Here is a 20,527-nt window from a genome sequence, read left to right on the forward strand (position 1 = left end):
AGTGAAGTTTGATGTTTTTTTGCATCAATAAATCAAAACAAATAAGTTGTTAGACCTTGAAATGTTTTAAATATTCATTACACGATTTCTGGGGAATTTTGACGTCATACTTGAATTTAGGATACTAATCTTCTTCTTCTTATATATAAAAATGAATCGCAAAATGTGTTGGTAAGCGCATAACTCGAGAACGGCTGAACCGATTTCGATAATTCTTTTTTTATTATATTCCTTGAAGTACGAGGATGGTTTTTATGTAGAGAAAACGTAAATATGTACCACGGGCGAAGCCGGGGCGGACCGCTAGTCTTATATATAAAAATGAATCGCAAAATGTGTTGGTAAGCGCATAACTCGAGAACGGCTGAACCAATTTCGATAATTCTTTTTTTATTATATTCCTTGAAGTACAAGGATGGTTTTTATGTAGAGAAAACGTAAATATGTACCACGGGCGAAGCCGGGGCGGACCGCTAGTATTATAATAAAGTTGAAAGGTTTGTTTGTTTGAACGCGCTAAAATCAGGACTCGGGGTGCGATTTTAAAAATTATTTCACTGTTAGATTAGATAGTACATTTATTGAGGAAATCTATGGGCTATATATCATCCCATCCCAAGCCTCGTATTAATAAACAGATCTCAAATTTGAGTATGCTCTTATGTAAAAACATGAGATGCTGCGCTATACTATAAAAATAACTTGAGGTTGCGTTATCAGATGAGTTCAGCTTCCCTACATAGTATAAAACAAAGTCCCTTTCTCTGGCCCTATGTCCATTTGTATGCTTAAATCTTTAACTACGCAACGGATTTTGATGCGGTTTTTGAAGTGAAAACTTCTTTAGCGGCGTTGAGGACTTTTTCTGTAATGGGTATAAAATCTTAAACTCGCGTCAGGACACGTGACCTGATCGAAAAAGCGTAAGACGGATACCATTCCAAAATATCAAACATGCTCAACATTAATAATCAAGTTTTCACTTCTGCCGGCATTCCCGGAGTGCAACCCGTATTTTTTTTAATAGATAAAGTGATTCAAGAGGAGGGTTTTAGTATATTGATTAATAAACAGCACTCGAACTCGATATGTGTGTGGGCGATATACTCTATGGCGATTATTGAGTGCAGTTGATCTGTGACTTCCACCAATAATGTGCGAGGATGTGAAGCGAGAAATGTGTGTAAAACCAATCATATTGCTTCATTGAGATTGAAGTTAGAAGCGTTTAGCGTTTGAAGTAATATAGTGGACAAGCACCCTTACAAATATTTTTTTAAAGTGAAATTTTTATTACATCGTCTCAAACTTTTTGGTCTGTGTAGCGCATGTCGCGTGTATCGCGTGTGTCACGTGACATGCGCTACACAAAGCAGTGTTCGGAACCGTTCGAACAGTTTCACTTTTACCGTGGTTTCATAAAACCACACAACATTTTTTTTTTATTTCAAATAGTTCACACAACGAAAAAGCCATATAAATTTTTGACCTAGAAATATTTCGTGGTAAAATTTTCAATATATAATATTTCAAATGAGGAAAATTTTTGATATATTTTATGAATGGAAATTACACGTGCTGTTTCTATTATTATTAAAACACTGTGTCAATATTAACTGTGTATAATGATGATCACGTAATATTTCAAATTTTAATGAAGACAATATTTTTCACCAACTGAAACAATATTATGACTTATGAGGACTTTCTTTTCTTGTTGTCCTACTTTTTACATTAGTACCTACCTACAGTAGTTTTTTGCTAATGTTCTAATAATAATCTGTCGAAAAATTATAAGTTTTAATATTAATTAATTGCCTTTATTGAATTTCCATATAAAGTTGCACCTACCAATTTTTTTATTGAAAAAAAATACCGTTAGTAGGTTAAAACCATAACCTACACTTTTAATAACAAAATTATTAGATAAGATTTAGATTAAAGATTAAAGATAAGTATTATTAATGTTATTGAAATATGGACTATGCGATTGCATTAAGGCGATTCGAATTGATTATATACGTATATAGTCATTTTCGATAAGGTCAAAAAATTTTTAATATTAATTTGCTTGTTTATGCAAATAATTAATAATTAATTCTAAATGAATTCGCAGGCTATCTATTTTTAACTTGCTAAGGTGAATGCTCTTTTTGGCAATGTTGATCTTTGGCATTTGTTGTTTTAGTAGGATTTAGGTACATATACTACTATTATGTATTCTGTGATGTAAGGTTATTGTCAATATGTTTGAAATTACATGTACCTGTAGGTACATTATGGCCATTACGGCCATTACAATGAAACAAAAACATTTACATATATATGACTATTTTATGTATGAAGTGACATATTGTAATGTTCTTTTGAACGAGATAAATTGGTAATTATAGGTTCAACTTGATAATGACATGTACTACATAATGATAAGAATTATATATTATTGAATTATTGACGTTATCAGTGAGTCTAATGCAAAAATAGTATCTAGTACATTGTAGAGTAAGAATTTCATTCTATTAATGAAAATAATTATCATACGACTTAACGTGTAACTGTTAGCCAAATCTTCTTTTTAAGGGTACGTATTGATAATCCCTATCTACTAATATGCGAAAGTAACTCTGTCTGTCTGTCTGTTACGCTTTCCCGCTTACCTCTGAATCGATTTTGATGAAATTTGGCACAGACAATCTTTAGACCCTGAGAAAGAACATAGGCTACCTTTTATCAAAACACCACGCGGGCGAAGCCGCGGGCAGAAGCTAGTAATATATAGATTTTCGTTTTAGTAACATTACACCAAATTATTTGTTCCATTGAAATTAATCAAACTAAAAAAAATGTACAACTAAATATTGTATGTAATTATGTAATATGTATATGTCGCAGGCAAATTGTAATATTTCGCCGTTTACAAACAGTTAGGTTCTTGTTTTTAAAACAATACAGAAATAGGTAGTTTTAAATACAAGAACCCTCATCCTTATACAAACCAAAAAATTATGTTTACAAATTCTCGACATATAACAAAATGCCGACCGTTTGTAAAGTGACCGACGCCGTTTGTAAACGGCGAAGTATTACAATTTACCTGCGGGCTGCGACATATCTATACTAATATTATAAAGCTAATTATATTGACCGACCCGCGAAGGCGCAAAAAAAAACCGAAATTTACTTATTAATAATTTATTGTAAAAAAATTACATGATAAATTATTCCTAACTTAAACTATGTCCCTCCCGTTCAATGTTGGAACAAAGAGTGCTCGTCGCCACCGCGACGCTGTAGCTGCTCCGCCGTGGACGACGAGCACTCTTTAAAATTTCGGTTTTTTTTTGCGCCTTCGCGGGTCGGTCAATATAATTGGCGCAGTCGGTAGGATAATCCTTGAGAGCCGTCTCTCGGAACGCGAAACTACAAGCATCGAGTATCGCTATTCCATCGGAGGGACGACGACGGGGATCCAGAACCTACACCGTTGGCCGCCGCAACGCGAAGGGTATCCAAACATTGATACTGCAGGAAAGGCCGAAATGAAAATCCTGTAAGTACACTAATTCTCTTAGTGACTTGCCACTCCTAGATTGTAAGTTTTCCTAGATTACCCATTCACGGGAACCGAGGAACTGTAGTGCGTAGGCTTAAAATATATTAATTCATCGCGAATTAATTGTAGAATTTTACAAAATCAATTTGTAAAATTCAAATATATAGATATTAGGTTGATAAAAGATTAATAAATTTAAATATTAATTAATTACGAATTGATTAATTTTCGAATTTTACGAATTAATTCATTTTATGATTCAAATATATTAGGTAAAGATTATTAATTTTTATATTAGTTTAACGAAGTAAATAAATTTAATTAAATTTAATATAATTTATATAGGTAATACAGATATTTAAAATGTCAGATTTGGATAAAATTTTTAATGCGCTTAGACTTTTGCCAGAATTCGATGGTAATGTTAACGTTTTAACAAGATTTATACATTTAAGTGACCAATTAGCTGAGGAATTTATAGATAAAGATCCCGGAAATACTTTAAAAACTGCCGCGTTATGTAATGGTATTTTAAATAAAGTTACTGGGCCCGCAGCCCGAGTTATTAATGCAAATGGTATACCTACTACTTGGCACGGTATTAGAAGCGTATTAGTTAATAACTTTTCTGACCATAGAGATGAGACCGCCCTTTATAACGATTTAGCCTTATTAACGCAAGGTCGTAGCTCTCCTCAAGAGTTCTATGAAAGATGTCAGCATCTTTTTAGTACCATAATGACGTATATAGCATTACATGAAACAGTCGTTACTACTCGTGAGGCAAAAAGGGACCTGTATCAAAAATTAACACTACAGGCTTTCCTACGTGGTTTAAGAGATCCGTTAGGCTCACGCATACGTTGCATGCGCCCCGCAACTATTGAAAAGGCATTAGAATACGTTAATGAAGAACAAAGCACTTTATACCTTCAACAACGTAATGAAACTTTTGATAGGAAACCCCACGTACCTTTTAGAATGCCGTACTCGCATGAACCGTTTTATAGACATAATGATTTTAGTGAACCTATATCTTCTAAACTACAGCCTATACATTCGTTTAGACCGCAATTTAAGCCACCAAATTTTAATCGAAATTTTAATCAACCGCAAGGACCAGCACGTCCAACTCGTACTATGCAAATTTTCCGCGCTGCACCTCCTAACTATAACCCGCAGAGCAATACGTTCAGATTACAGCCTAAACATCCCGCGCAACCGAAACCGCATCCTATGAGTGGCGTTAGCCATTACGTGACAAAGACTTTACCACCGACACCTTTTGCACGCGCTCATGATTGGTCAAAATTTGGCAATCCACCCCCGAGTAATTATTTTAAGACTAGGGAGATGAATCATAATGAATATCTAGATGAAGATTATTACTGTACCGATTTATATCCTTATGAAGATGACTATTATAATAATGAATATTACTGTACGGAATATGAACCTTATGTACATTACGAACAGACAGACGCACCTGAAAATTCTGATGAAACGTGTGACGTACGTTCAGAACACGATCAAGATTTTCAGAATCCACCAAAAATTAGAAAAACCAAAATAGAATTAAATCTACACACGCAACGTCAACTTCCTTATATTCAAATTCATAATCCTCCACTTAAATTGTTAATTGATACTGGAGCTAACCAATCTTTTCTTAGCCCTGATGCAGTACAGAGATATTTTCCTGACGTTACTCTTAATTATGATCCCTTTGAAGTAAGTAATGTTCATGCTGTAACACGTAATAATTATTCTATAACATTACCTAGTTTTCCTGAATTTAATGACCCTGACGATATCACATTTTTCGTTTATAAATTTCACAATTATTTCGACGGCTTAATAGGTTCAGATTTGTTAGATAAATGGGAAGCATCCATTAATTATAAAACTAAAACTTTAAATACTTGCAATGCTACGAATCGGTTATTAGTATATGACTCACGGAACGCTAATCTTTATGAGGACGTCATACCCGCAGGAAGTAGTAAATTAGTTAGATTGCCCGTAGATGTTGAGAATGGAGACGCTATTATACCGGAACAAATTATATGTAATTGTCATATTTCTGAATGTTTAACGAAGGCGAAAAGCAATCGCGCTATCGTGGAAATTTCTAATCCAACCCGTAATGATGTAATTTTTTCAATGGATCGACCGGTATGTGCCGAGGTTTATAATAACGAGTGCACGCGCACCAAACGTTCGTCCGACCGTGTGAAACAGGTATTATCTCGCTTGCGTACTGATCACTTAAATAATGAGGAACGTTTAAATTTAGAGTCATTATGTACACAGTATGCGGATGTATTTTATATAGAAGGAGAAAACTTAACATTTACGAATAAAATTAAACATTCTATTAGAACTAAGGATGAAATACCGGTTTATACGAAAAGTTATCGCTATCCAATTATTCATAGGCAGGAAGTACAGAATCAGATAAGTAAGATGTTAGAACAAGGTATTATTAGACCATCAGATTCAGCATGGAGCTCTCCTATTTGGGTAGTACCTAAAAAGGCAGATGCATCCGGCAAAGTTAAATGGCGTTTAGTTGTTGATTTTAGAAAGTTAAATGAGAAAACTTTGGATGAAAAATATCCGATTCCTAATATTACAGATGTCTTACGTAAATTGGGTAACTGTCAATATTTCACAACGTTAGATTTAGCAAGTGGGTTTTATCAAGTGGAAATGAACCCGGCTGACATTCCAAAAACTGCTTTTAGTGTAGAACATGGTCATTTTGAATTCTTAAGAATGCCCATGGGTCTAAAGAATAGTCCATCTACTTTTCAAAGAGTAATGGATAATGTACTGAGAGATTTGCAAAATTCTATTTGTCTAGTTTACCTAGATGATATAATAGTGTTTAGCACTTCTTTACAGGAGCATATCGTTAATCTTGGAAAAGTGTTTCAGAGATTGCGCGAATCCAACTTTAAAATACAGATGGATAAATCGGAATTTCTTAAACTCGAAACCGCGTATCTAGGTCACATTATTAGCAAAGATGGGATAAAGCCTAACCCAGATAAGATATCTGCCATCCAAAAGTATCCTCTTCCGAAAACTCCAACCGACATTAAACGATTTCTAGGTCTATTAGGTTATTACAGGAAATTCATACCAGATTTCGCTAAAATCACGAAACCCATGACACAATGCTTAAAAAAGGGTTCAAAGATAACATTTTCTAAAGATTACATTGAATGTTTCAATAGGTGTAAAACATTATTAATGAACGATCCAATTCTTCAGTATCCCGATTTCAATAAAGAATTTATTCTTACAACTGACGCGTCGAATTTAGCTATCGGTGCTGTACTCTCTCAAGGCCCCGTTGGTTCCGATAAACCAATTGCGTACGCTTCACGTACACTTAATAGTAGCGAAATTAATTATAGCACGATTGAGAAGGAGCTATTAGCAATTGTCTGGGCAACGAAGTATTTCCGCCCTTACCTTTTTGGCCGTAAGTTTAAAATTATAACTGATCATAGACCCCTTCAATGGGTCATGAATTTAAAGGAACCTAATTCCCGTCTCACACGTTGGAGGCTCAAACTTAGCGAATACGATTACACTGTAATTTATAAGCAGGGAAAGCAAAATTGTAACGCCGATGCTTTATCGCGAATTCAAATTAATAATGAGGAAACAGATTCTTTAGCGGTTAATCCAACTGAGACAACACCTTCATTAATAAAAAGAAGTTCAGATACAATTACTGTTCATTCCAATTCAATTAAGATTACTGCACATTCGAAATCAGATACTCTTAAAGCAAATTCCGACACCGTCACAGTTCATACTGACGCGGAGAACCCAATTCTAGATATCCCTATAACAGATGTACCGGCTGATTTACCTATTCATATCTATACTAAGAAGAAATATGGCGCTGTTGCTAAATTTAGGCTTAAGAGGGTACCTAAATTGTTACAGAATCCTTCCTCTGATCCTGTGCCTGATTCAAGCGGAGGATCCCACCCTGAGTAGCTTGGATGATGGACCCGGTATATTACCATTTAATATTGGAACTGCAAGAATTGTCACTCATTATCATTCATTTTTGCAAATTATTAATTTAAAAGATATTCGCGATAGTATAACCATAGTAAAGGATCAATTAAATTCATTAACACCTAATTTGCACGATAGATTATTTTCGCTATATAATTCACATATCGAACACTTACATTATAAGATTATTAAATTATCAAATCAGTTAGAAACTTTTGAACCCAATCGCAAAAAGAGAGGTCTCATAGATGGTTTAGGTTCAGTAATAAAAAGTATTTCTGGTAACCTAGACTATACGGATGCAATTAAATATGATACCGCAATTAAATTATTACAAAATAATGAAAATAGATTGGTCACAGAAATGAATAATCATATAAGCCTCAGTAAAGATTGGATAAACCAACAATCTGACATTTTAAACAACTTAATTAAAAATCAGGAAAAAATTGAAATAGCTATAAATGATTTAAAGGAAAATAATTTAAACATTACTATATACATCGATTTAATTCAACGCGTAGCAATTTAATCAGATAACATTGATGATATATCTGAGGAATTACATAGATTAGAAAATTTATTAGGTTTTATTCGTGCGAAAAGTACGCATCATCTTATGTTCAATTCAAATTCACTAAAAGAAATGTTAAATAAGTTAAACAAATTTTATGGCAAAGATCAAATCCCTCAAGTTAATTATAGAGAATATTTTGATTTAGTTAAACTAGGCTATTATTATAGTAATAGAAATATAGTTATAGTTTTTATGTTCCCGGTTGTCCTTCCTGCTACCTTTGAATTATTTAAATTATCCATAGTTCCTAATAAAGATAGTAAAGTCCTAATTCCACCCTATCCTTTTGTGGCAATTCACGACGAGGATTTTATGTACATGGAGGCAGAATGCCCGAAGTCTGGCCTAGGGTATCTATGTGAGGACAAGCTGAACCATCATCGATCCAAAAATGACTGCGTGTATCACCTTATTACCACGCAACGAGTCGTCGCATCTTGTCTCTTCACGCCTGTGGAGCTCGGAGCACCCGCACTAGAAAAATTAGACGACGCCCACTACGTCATCAGTTTCCCCAAGCCATCAAAAATTCACCTATCATGCTCGCAAGATCAATATGACGTCATTAAAGGAAGCTACTTAGCCACAATACCCAAAAACTGCATTCTTCAAACGGAGGCTTTCAAGATAGTCAATAGAGAAGACCATATCAAAGGACAGATAATGAAAATTGCAAACCTGCCAGATTCCAGCCAATATAATACAGATGAAGAAGTTCTGAAGTTGAATTCGATAAATTTGGATAAATTACACGCTAGTAACAGAGCTATATCAATGGAAATGCCTATCAGTACTAACAACGGATACGAGATTCTCTATATGCAGCCTTCCATCATACCGATATATGTTATATTAATAACGAGTGCAGTTGCCCTAGTGACATGGTACGTCGTACGGAGAGTGCGTACATCAAAACCTAAAACTACGAGTGTTCATGGTAATCAAAAAGAAGAAATAGAACATCAATCGGCGGAGTGTGAAATTTCAGCGATATTAACGAGCCTTGCCCGCCAATAATCGCTGAACTTCAGGAGGGAGGTGTTATGTACTGTATATACACGCCTTAACCATTAGAGGATGCATGGGCCACCCAAGAAGGACTTGCACCTGTTAGCAATTGCGACATCGCGCACACCTGCGATTCCTGAGAGTGTTGCGGCAATCATCGCCACCGCGACGCTGTAGTTGCTCCGCCGTGAACGACGAGCACTCTTTGTTCCAACATTGAACGGGAGGGACATAGTTTAAGTTAGGAATAATTTATCATGTAATTTTTTTTACAATAAATTATTAATAAGTAAATTTCGGTTTTTTTTTTGCGCCTTCGCGGGTCGGTCAATATAATTAGCTGAAGAGTTTGTTTGTTTGTTTGTTTGAACGCACTAATCTCGGGAACTACTGATCCGATTTGAAAAATTCTTTCGGTGTTAGATAGCCCATTTATCGAGGAAGGTTATAGGCTATATTTCATCACGCTACGGGCAACAGGAGTGGAGCCACGGGGGTGAAACCGCGCGGAGCAGCTAGTTATACAATATACATTAAATAATCAGTAGTCTTCAGTGTAAGTACCTAATTGAATTAAAATAATGTTACGTAACGTAAATAATCGTAACCTTGCTTTGACTTTTTTATTATCATTCTACTCGTCTGGATCTTTGATCTATAAAATATAATGGTAGATAACTTGATGTAGATATTACAAATGTTGAAATAGTTGTTTATGTATATTTTTTCTTGCTTTTTAAATTACTTATGTAAAAAAATGTATAAGTTCAGAGGGCTTATTACAGCGTTAAGGAATATACCTACGGAAGATGAAAATCCATGGAGGGTTGTCACGTAAGAACCACTGGACAGTTCTTCGGTATATTATGTAGTTAGATCTATAATTTATTAGTTTTTAGACAAAGCAGGCGAAGCCGCGGGCAGGAAGCTAGTTAGATCTAATTTCTTTATCAATCAGATGTTCTGAATCACGTACGGAAAATCATCATCAAGATTATCAATATTTGTCAAGCCCCTTGTCTTTTATTTCTTATCGAAAATTTTTACCCCTCAGTTAGAATCCTCACCTGATAAGATAGAAAAGAGTTAAGATTATGTTGTTAATAATCTTGATTAAAGATTGCATGTGTTTAGCGTAACAAACAAATGTATAGGATAAATAAATAAGGTACCTACTCATATTAAAAAAATATGTTAATACATATGAGGATATTTAATAAAAATAATCGTATCTTCAAATATTATAAAAGGCACGTATTTTTTTGGAAAAAAAAAATTAGTCATATTGGATCGAAATGTCTATTGAAAAGTAAAAATGACTATAGTCCTTTTCATTTAGGATGATTCCTGTGACACTTCATCGTGTTCCGAATTACGTATTTTATGTTTAAAAAGTCAAAATAATTTTAGTGCATAATATTTTTATTTTATGGCGGCATTATTACCAAAAATATAAAAATGAAACATCTTAAGCTTATAAATCAAAAACAGTATTGTTTAGTTTATTATAATGAAAAATAAAATAAAATAACACAAAAATATAATACCTACGCAATTCGTGTACATGAAATGGATCGTTGAAAAATCATAGAGTTGGAAAATCATTTAATCGGCGCCCATCTTGTGATCGTTTGTCAATCGAGTCAATCGTCTGTACGAGTACGTTAGCCTTGTATACAAGTTGCATTTTTATATTGATACTTTACGTGGTATTCTGTTATTTTTTACCCGACTACGGCAAAGCAAAAGGAGGGTTATGATTTTGACAGGCTATGTATGTATGTATGTATGTATGTATGTATGTATGTATGTATGTATGTTCATCTGTTCCCTCGTAACTTCTAAACTACTTATCAGAATTCGACAAATGACATATCATTAGAAGCGTCTTAATTGTCCGCTGGTTATAGGCTATATGGGGTTTCACAAAATCGAATGTGGCGCCCTCTAGCGGACAAAACATACAGAGTAAAAAAATAAAGTTGAGATAAATATGCCGTGTTTGGTATCATTTGAAAGCGCTTTACTTGTACATTTTGAATATATACATATTACTAGCATTTGCTTGTGACTTTACCTGTATTCATGGGCTGATTGCATATAATTCACATCTTTTCGTTCATAGCTTCTTTACTACTTATCAGAATAATGTTGGTTAGGACTTATGAGCTATAAAGCTTGTCACCAAATTTAGTATGGCGCCCTCTAGCGGACAAAAAGTTCTATGTTAATATAAAATTAAAAAATAGATATACCGTGTTTGGTATCATTTGAAAGAGCTTCACGAGTATTTTATGTTTGTACATAATTACAAGAATGCTTTAATGATGTGAAATATGAGCAAAAGAGAGCGCGGATCACGGGAACTTTTATGACAATTATGTAATGTAGAGCAGTGTGAACGTTAATAGAATCTACTAGCTGTGCAGCGCGCATTACTCCGCTCCTGTTGGTCTTAGCATGATGATATATAGCCTATATTACTTGTGGATAATGTAGCTTTCGAATGGTGAAAGAATTTTTAAAATCGGTCCAGTAGTTTATGAGCCTATTCATTACAATCAAACAAACAAAGTTTTCCTCTTTATAATATTAGTGTAGATAATGAACTAATGATAACGACATAAGCTGGGAGTACCTCCACGCGGTGAAGGCGGAAACAGTTTGATAACTGGCTAAAACTCCCATAAAAATGTCCTCTGCACTATATGCCTTCGGGCTTATGTTGTTATGTGAATTTATCTGCCTATTCGTTGTGTCGTTGTGTACCCGGTAACGCAGGGAAGCAACCACAGCCATCCTACTTCGATATACTGTTAACATTTTGTTCATAAATCTGCCTATTCGTTGTGTCGTTGTGTACCCGGTAACGCAGGGAAGCAACCACAGCCATCCTACTTCGATATACTGTTAACATTTTGTTCATAAATCTGCCTATTCGTTGTGTCGTTGTGTACCCGGTAACGCAGGGAAGCAACCACAGACATCCTACTTCGATATACTGTTAAAATTTTGTTCATAAATCTGCTTATTCGTTGTGTCGTTGTGTACCCGGTAACGCAGGGAAGCAACCACAGCCATCCTACTTCGATATACTGTTAAAATTTTGTTCATAAATCTGCCTATTCGTTGTGTTGTTGTGTACCCGGTAACGCAGGGAAGCAACCACAGCCATCCTACTTTGATATATACTGTTAAAATTTTGTTCATAAAAAATGGCTTTATCAAGGAAAACAAAAAAAGCTTCACGCATTTCTGAAACGAGAAAAAATGAATCACAAGATATTACTGAATCTAGAAGAATAAAAGACAAAGATTATCAGAAAAATCGTAGGCAAACACAATCCGTACACTCTAAACTGGAAGATCGTTTGAATGCTAAAAAACGGGCTGAAACTCTTCGTGAGAAAGAAGCTTCTCAAAAAAAACTCATACGTTTACATAAAGCGAAAAACTACGTTGCTCAGATAAGATCGCAAGAATCTCAAAATTCTCGATCAAAGCGACTTTATTCGTTAAAGACACATTCTTCCCAAATCCGAAGCTTGGAAACTCCCACTTCCAAAAAACTTCGGCTCAAGTCAATGAAAGATCATGCTTCTCAAGTACGTAATCTAGAATCTCCTTCGACTAGACAATCACGTTTGGAAAACATGAGTAATCATGCCTCCCAAGTGCGTGATCAAGAGTCTCCGTCGACTAGACAATCACGTTTGGAAAACATGAGTAAACATGCCTCCCAAGTGCGTGATCAAGAGTCTCCGTCGACTAGACAATCACGTTTGGAAAACATGAGTAATCATGCCTCCCAAGTGCGTGATCAAGAGTCTCCGTCGACTAGACAATCACGTTTGGAAAACATGAGTAATCATGCCTCCCAAGTGCGTGATCAAGAGTCTCCGTCGACTAGACAATCACGTTTGGAAAACATGAGTAATCATGCCTCCCAAGTGCGTGATCAAGAGTCTCCGTCGACTAGACAATCACGTTTGGAAAACATGAGTAATCATGCCTCCCAAGTGCGTGATCAAGAGTCTCCGTCGACTAGACAATCACGTTTGGAAAACATGAGTAATCATGCCTCCCAAGTGCGTGATCAAGAGTCTCCGTCGACTAGACAATCACGTTTGGAAAACATGAGTAATCATGCCTCCCAAGTGCGTGATCAAGAGTCTCCGTTGACTAGACAATCACGTTTGGAAAACATGAGTAATCATGCCTCCCAAGTGCGTGATCAAGAGTCTCCGTCGACTAGACAATCACGTTTGGAAAACATGAGTAATCATGCCTCCCAAGTGCGTGATCAAGAGTCTCCGTCGACTAGACAATCACGTTTGGAAAGCATGAGTAATCATGCCTCCCAAGTGCGTGATCAAGAGTCTCCTTCATCTAGACAATCGAGACTTGAATACATGAGTAATCATGCCTCTGAAATGCGTGATCTCGAATCCCCGTCTACTAGGCAATCACGACTTGAGTCGATGAGCAATTATGCTTCAGAAATTCGTGCTAACGAAACTCCAACATCAAGAGAGATACGACTTCAATCCATGCAGATACGTACATCTAGAAACTACCGAGCTCGCAGACTTTTGTTCGAAACAGATAAGGACGAGTTTGACAGGGTTATTTCAGAGGTATCGGACAAAACATGTTATATTTGTAAAAAAACACAGTACAAAAATCAAGTAAAAAATATAACATCTAATAATCTTTTCCCACCTAACACTCCAGAAAGAATAACGGCCTGTAATCGATGTGCCAATTCTATAAGTCGTAATAAAGTTCCGTCAACGGCTTTCTGGAATAAAATGATGGTTCCGGAACCTCCTCAACAATTAGTAGCTTTATCTGAAGTTGAAATAAGGCTTGTATCGAGGATTGTACCGTTTGTTAAAATAATAAAACTGGGGGGACGTTTCGGACAAAAAGGGTTTAAAGGGCAGGCTGTGTTGTTTGCTCAACAAATTGAAGAAATCACGGAACAACTACCACTGGCAATTGAACAGTGTGGTCTCACTGTCGTCATCGAAACATTAGAAAATGTTGATAGGGTCAGGGAATATAGAGTCAATCTAGACAACCTACGTGTAGCTTTAAATTGGCTTGTAAACAACAATCATCTCTATAGAGGCGTTACTCTTAACTTTGAACACCTACAAAATTCAATGAATGATGAACATATAATTGAAATACCGACAACAACAGTTAATCACAACCGAGAGCCACATCAACATTTTAAAGTCATTAATTCAGAACGCAAAATTCTTAGAGGGACTTTTAATCAAGGAAGTGACATGTTTTCTTTAGACAGCAGGGGGAAACAATGCACTGCAAATGCAGCAGCTGCTATAGCTTATTCTTTCACCAAAGATCTGTCGCAATGGGACGCATCGGACATTGATCGGGTGTTAATATTTGGAGATGCATATTACTCCCAGTGTCTAAGGACCTTGCCAATCCAACCGAATTATTTAAACACCGAAGAATTGCTTCCGGAGTTAGTCATCGCGAATATGTCTTATACCCTTGATTTTGATATAGATTGTACAACAGGACTAATTAACCCAACAGTAGAAGTGCTAGAAGGATATTTTTCGAGCTTAATAGAAGGTCTACGCCACTTTTTCCTGACTATCGAGAAGAACGCAGGCATAATTACCGCTGAAACCGAGATATCAATCTCGGTAATTAAACATGATTCGACGTATTACTTGTTTGATTCCCATTCACGGGGACCTAAAGGATTTGTCGCGAAATCTAGAGGTTGTGCAATGCTAATGGTGTTCAGTACTATTGAATCTCTCGCTGAGCACCTACCTGTTGTTCTTCTGACAAGAGGACGCAGAAACCTCCAGTATTGCATAACCTCTGTATCTGTCAACAACATGTCACCATCAAACATACATATACATCAACATGAAAACACCGTTAACGAACACAACTTCGTTAATGATCAAGGTAACGATGACATCACTGCTAGTTCCTTCACCGATAATGGCCAAATCAACGTCACAATGTTGATGGCTAATGATTACCAGATACCCAATATAACTGATGTTATAAATAATCCTGTAGGCAACGATACACCCCTCCCAGTTCATGATATTCGGAGAAAGACAGCTCCTCCCATAAGCCTCCTTGTAGAAAAAAGAGCTGAGGAATTAGCATGGGTTAGACTCTTCCCTGATGGAAAAAATGGATTTCATGAAGAAAGAGAACATAAAATAACTCCATTGGACTACTTCCAGACTAGAGTTATGGGAAGCGACAAACGCTTCCAAACAATAGAATACCTATTTTATGCTCTGTCTGCAGTAGAATTGTTAAGAGCACGCCAGAATGTATCTGTATGTGGAAGGCTTCGACAAGATGGGATACAGCCGGACGATCTTATACAAAATATACATTTATGTATGAGAAACATTCGAGGAACTTCTTCCTACTGGCACAGGGCTTTTACAGAGCTAATGGCCATGGTCAGAAACTTAGGGCCACCCCATTTCTATCTTACATTATCATGTAATGATTTGAATTGGCGGGACATGTTAAAAGCTCTCTTGGTGGCAGATGGTAGGCCTGATTATCCTATCGACAATCTGACTTACGATGAAAAGCTAAGATTAGTGGAATCGTATCCAGTAACCCTGTCGCGCCAGTTTATGTTCAGATTTAATGCTCTTATGCGAGTATTAAAAAGCAAATCTAATTATACAGGGTGTACCAAAAAGTAGTGATGAACGGAAGCTGAGAGGTAGAGGACCTAGAGGGCTATCCGAATCACCCCCATGTATGTTATGCGATTTTTCGTATTTTCGGAGTTATGACGATTTTTTCAATTTTTCACCTATCGCCGAGTACGATGATATTTTCACTCATGCTGACGTCAATGATTGCGGAAGATGCTTGATTTTTTTTGTGTGCTAAGCTGAAAGATAGGCCAATTCAGTATGGTAACATTTACTATCGTTAGATCTTTGAATGGAATAAAAAAAAGAATGAAATGGCAAGAAAGATAAAATTACCCAGTATGTTCACCACTTCAAGGGCCCGTAAAAAAATAAAATCACATAAAAAAAGTTTTCCGTTTGACTTTTAAAAACTTGCTCTATCTATCAGATAGCTACCCTGAAAATTTCATTTTATTATTCAGAAGGCTTCAATCGAAAAATTTAAATCTAAATGTGGTAAGTGCAAAAATTGAATTAACATGATGATCATTAAAACCAATAAATAGGTGTTTAATTACCAGAAATTTTTAAAATAACCCCGCTGTTGCTCAATGCAAGTGCGACATCACCGTAAAAAGTTGTCTTTTAAATGTCTGAATGCCCTTTTATCATTTTTAATGGTTTCTTCTGCTACTATGAATTTCCGGGTTATTTCGTCCAAATTGTGGCAGTCTCTCGTCTTTGTAGTATCCCCACGGAAAAAAATCAATAGGGTTTATGTCCGGGGACCGTGCAGGCCAGTCTAAAGGGCAAAGATAGCCTGAAAGATGGATTGGTCGTTGCAGCCTGCGCATGCGCCGGTGAAGCCTGCCTTAAAGCCTGGCCTCCACGGTCCCTCGACCTAAACCCCATTGATTTGTTTCAATGGGAATATTAAAAAGACTTCGGCTACTTGAGAGAATGCCACAATTTAGACGAAATAACCCGGAAATTCATAGTAACAGAAGAAACCATTAAAAATGATAAAAGGGCATTCAGACATTTAAAAGACAACTTTTTACGGTGATGTCGCACTTGCATTGAGCAACAGCGGGGTTATTTTAAAAATTTCTGCTAATTAAACACCTATTTATTGGTTTTAATGATCATCATGTTAATTCAATTTTTGCACTTACCACATTTAGATTTAAATTTTTCAATTGAAGCCTTCTGAATAATAAAATGAAATTTGCAGGGTAGCTATCTGATAGATAGAGCAAGTTTTTAAAAGTCAAACGGAAAACTTTTTTTATGTGATTTTATTTTTTTACGGGCCCTTGAAGTGGTGAACATACTGGGTAATTTTATCTTTCTTGCCATTTCATTCTTTTTTTTATACCATTCAAAGATCTAACGATAGTAAATGTTACCATACTGAATTGGCCTATCTTTCAGCTTAGCACACAAAAAAAATCAAGCATCTTCCGCAATCATTGACGTCAGCATGAGTGAAAATATCATCGTACTCGGCGATAGGTGAAAAATTGAAAAAATCGTCATAACTCCGAAAATACGAAAAATCGCATAACATACATGGGGGTGATTCGGATAGCCCTCTAGGTCCTCTACCTCTCAGCTTCCGTTCATCACTACTTTTTGGTACACCCTGTATATTGGGTCATGAACTGGTTGATTTCTGGTGGCGGGTTGAATTTCAATTAAGGGGATCTCCACATGTTCATATGATCGTTTGGTGTAAAGATATGCCTGATTTCAATTCGCCAGAAGGAATTAATCTGCTTGAAAATATAATTACCTGCAAAATACCTGAAAATGATTCAGAATTAAAAGATCTCGTCACCAGACTTCAAACCCACAGACACACACATACATGTTACAGTCATAAAAGTCCAAATTCGTGTAGATTTGGGTTTCCAAAACGAATCTCAGAAGGAACAGTAATATTGGACGACAACCAAGCTACTTCAAATGGTGGAAAATTTTATATATTAAAGAGACGCTCGGAGGAAGCTATGATTAACAATTACAATGCAGCACTACTACGATTGTGGGGTGCTAATATTGACATACAGCCTGTGGTTTCAGCTCTTGGTGTTGCGTATTACATCGCTAAATATATCGCGAAATCGGAACCTGCGAACTTGCAAGCCGCAATAGCAGAAGCTCTTTGTAGAGTAAGAGAAAGGGGAGGAAATTTTGGCCGGCAGATATTTGCTGTTCAGAATTGTTTGCTGAACCATCGCCAAGTGTCAGCGCCAGAATGTGCGTACAGGCTGTGCCACCTGAAGTTACGCGACAGCTCCAGGAAGTCAACATTCGTTAACACATGCAAGCCTGAGCTCAGGTACAGGATGTTACGTTTTGATTCGGATACAGTTGAGCCTTGCAGAAATATTTTCGAACGATACGAAAGTCGACCACGGAACTTAGAAGAATTGAGTCTCGGTGAGTTCGCCGTCAATTATGAGCCGATAAGTTCTATTACGTATCAAGACGATGATGATGGAGATGCTGACGCTTATGAGCAGGAAACTGAAAACCAAGGACCAATAATAAATTTGCTGAATAGAATGGGTAGAATGAAGAAACGATCACGGCCAGCAGTTCTACGAACTCGATATTACACTGCTGACTCGGACCCTGAAGCGTATTATTACAGTTTACTAGTTACGCATTGCCCTTTCCGTAGTGAAAGTGAGCTGTTAGAGGGGTACGACAATGCTAAAGATGCTTTCTTGGCGAAACGTGATCGTTTAAGACCACTTCATTCTAGGTATGATAATGAGCTATTATCCCGTTGGGAAAACGAAATACAAGATGCCCTTCGACAACTAGCTGCTGAACAAGCAGCTGACTTGTGTGCCAATGATAGCACCACGAATCATCAGACGTCGATATTACAACCACCATTTCATGACATTGTTATTCAAGAAGATGATTTTGAAGACAATGTGGTAGTAAACACTATGTCTGATGAGGATTTCTTGAGAGGAGTCAATTCCTTAAACCACGATCAAAAGCAGTTATTTGCCAAAGTCACTGAAAAATTACGAACAAATACTAATAATGACCAACAAAGAACACTCCTAATGTTCATTACTGGCGGAGCTGGAAGCGGCAAAAGTTTCACTCTGAAACTGCTAGTTGAACAAATTCGGAGACTATCCTCAAATACAAGTGTTACAGTCACGGCACCAACCGGCGTTGCTGCCCGACTAGTCGGAGGATGCACTTTACATAGTACATTTGTATTGCCTATTGAAAAGGGCCAAACAGTTACATTGAGACCGCTGACCGGAGATCGACTGCAAAGGGAAAGAAATAAATGGACAAATATAAAGTGGGTCATAATAGACGAGGTCTCAATGGTGCCCTATTCTACACTAAGAAATATTCACCTGAGACTACAAGAGCTTAAACAGAACGACGGTGTCTTCGGAGGTGTTAACGTTCTAGCTTTTGGCGATCTCATGCAGCTACCCCCGGTTGCTGCTACACTTGGGGGCGCGTATTGCTTCAAGCAGCCGGATCATCTGGTACATGAACCACATTTGTGGAGGATGTTTGATTTCTGTGAATTGAGCCAAAATATGCGCCAAGCCAACGATAACACCTTCGTTGATCTTTTGAACAATATCAGAGTAGGCAAACTAACCTTAGAACAACTGGCCACGTTAGACACAAGAAAAATAACTAATGAAACAAACGATTATGATGAAATAGTACATATATATCCCACGTTGAAACAGGTAGAGTCATATAATACCAAGATGTCGGAACGTTTAACATTACTTACTAAAATGTACACCATCACAGCAATAGATACATCCACTGAATCGAAAACATACGGACAGACCCCGAAACCTGAGCATTTACCGAGTGACCCCAATAGGACTGGGGGTATAATAAACAGCATCGAACTCGGTATCGGCTCCCGAGTAATGCTTCGTAGAAATTTGAATGTAAACCAGGGTTTGGTAAGCGGCGCGATGGGAGTGGTGAAGGCCTTCGAATGGCCTGCTCTTCGGCGCGATCAGTTGGAACAGGGAGAACAGCCAAGCGCTGTTCTCATACAATTTGACGACGCATCCATAAAAGCAGATATTAACGGACTTATCAGAATCGAGCCTTGCCTCACTGAGTTTGACGGCTTGAGGGGGTCTGGGAAAATTCAGCGTAAAATGCTCCCGCTTATTCTTTCTTGGGGTTGTACTGTACATAAATTACAAGGTTGTACTCTAGATAAAGCAGTTATCGATCTAGGGAAGTCATTATTTGCTAAAGGACAGGCCTATGTCGCTCTCAGTAGAGTCAAAACCATAGAGGGATTGTTTATAAGTGCCTTAGATCATAGTAAATTGCTTAAAAATCCACATGACAGTCGATCGTTAGCAGAATTAGATAGATTAAGAAATCTTCCCAGGTCCTCTTAATAGTACAAGATCCCAGGGCCGCCAGACCTAACATATTTTCTGACGGATGAAATGTGGACGATTGGGTAGTTTTAGTATGTGCTACAATCGTACGCATACTCGCTAGCTTGGTCAATGGGTTATTTTCCAGATATCAGGTGATGAAGGCTCGTAAAAACAGTACTTACTTCACGTATTTTCTCATGGCTGATTTTCACATATGTTTTAGAATATACAATTAAAAATAAGATATCAGTACTCC

The sequence above is a fragment of the Colias philodice genome, chromosome 20 (genome assembly GCF_061535455.1).
Source record: "Colias philodice isolate Cphi_HAF_F1 chromosome 20, ilColPhil1 Martin Lab GWU primary, whole genome shotgun sequence".
Lineage (NCBI taxonomy): Eukaryota > Metazoa > Arthropoda > Insecta > Lepidoptera > Pieridae > Colias > Colias philodice.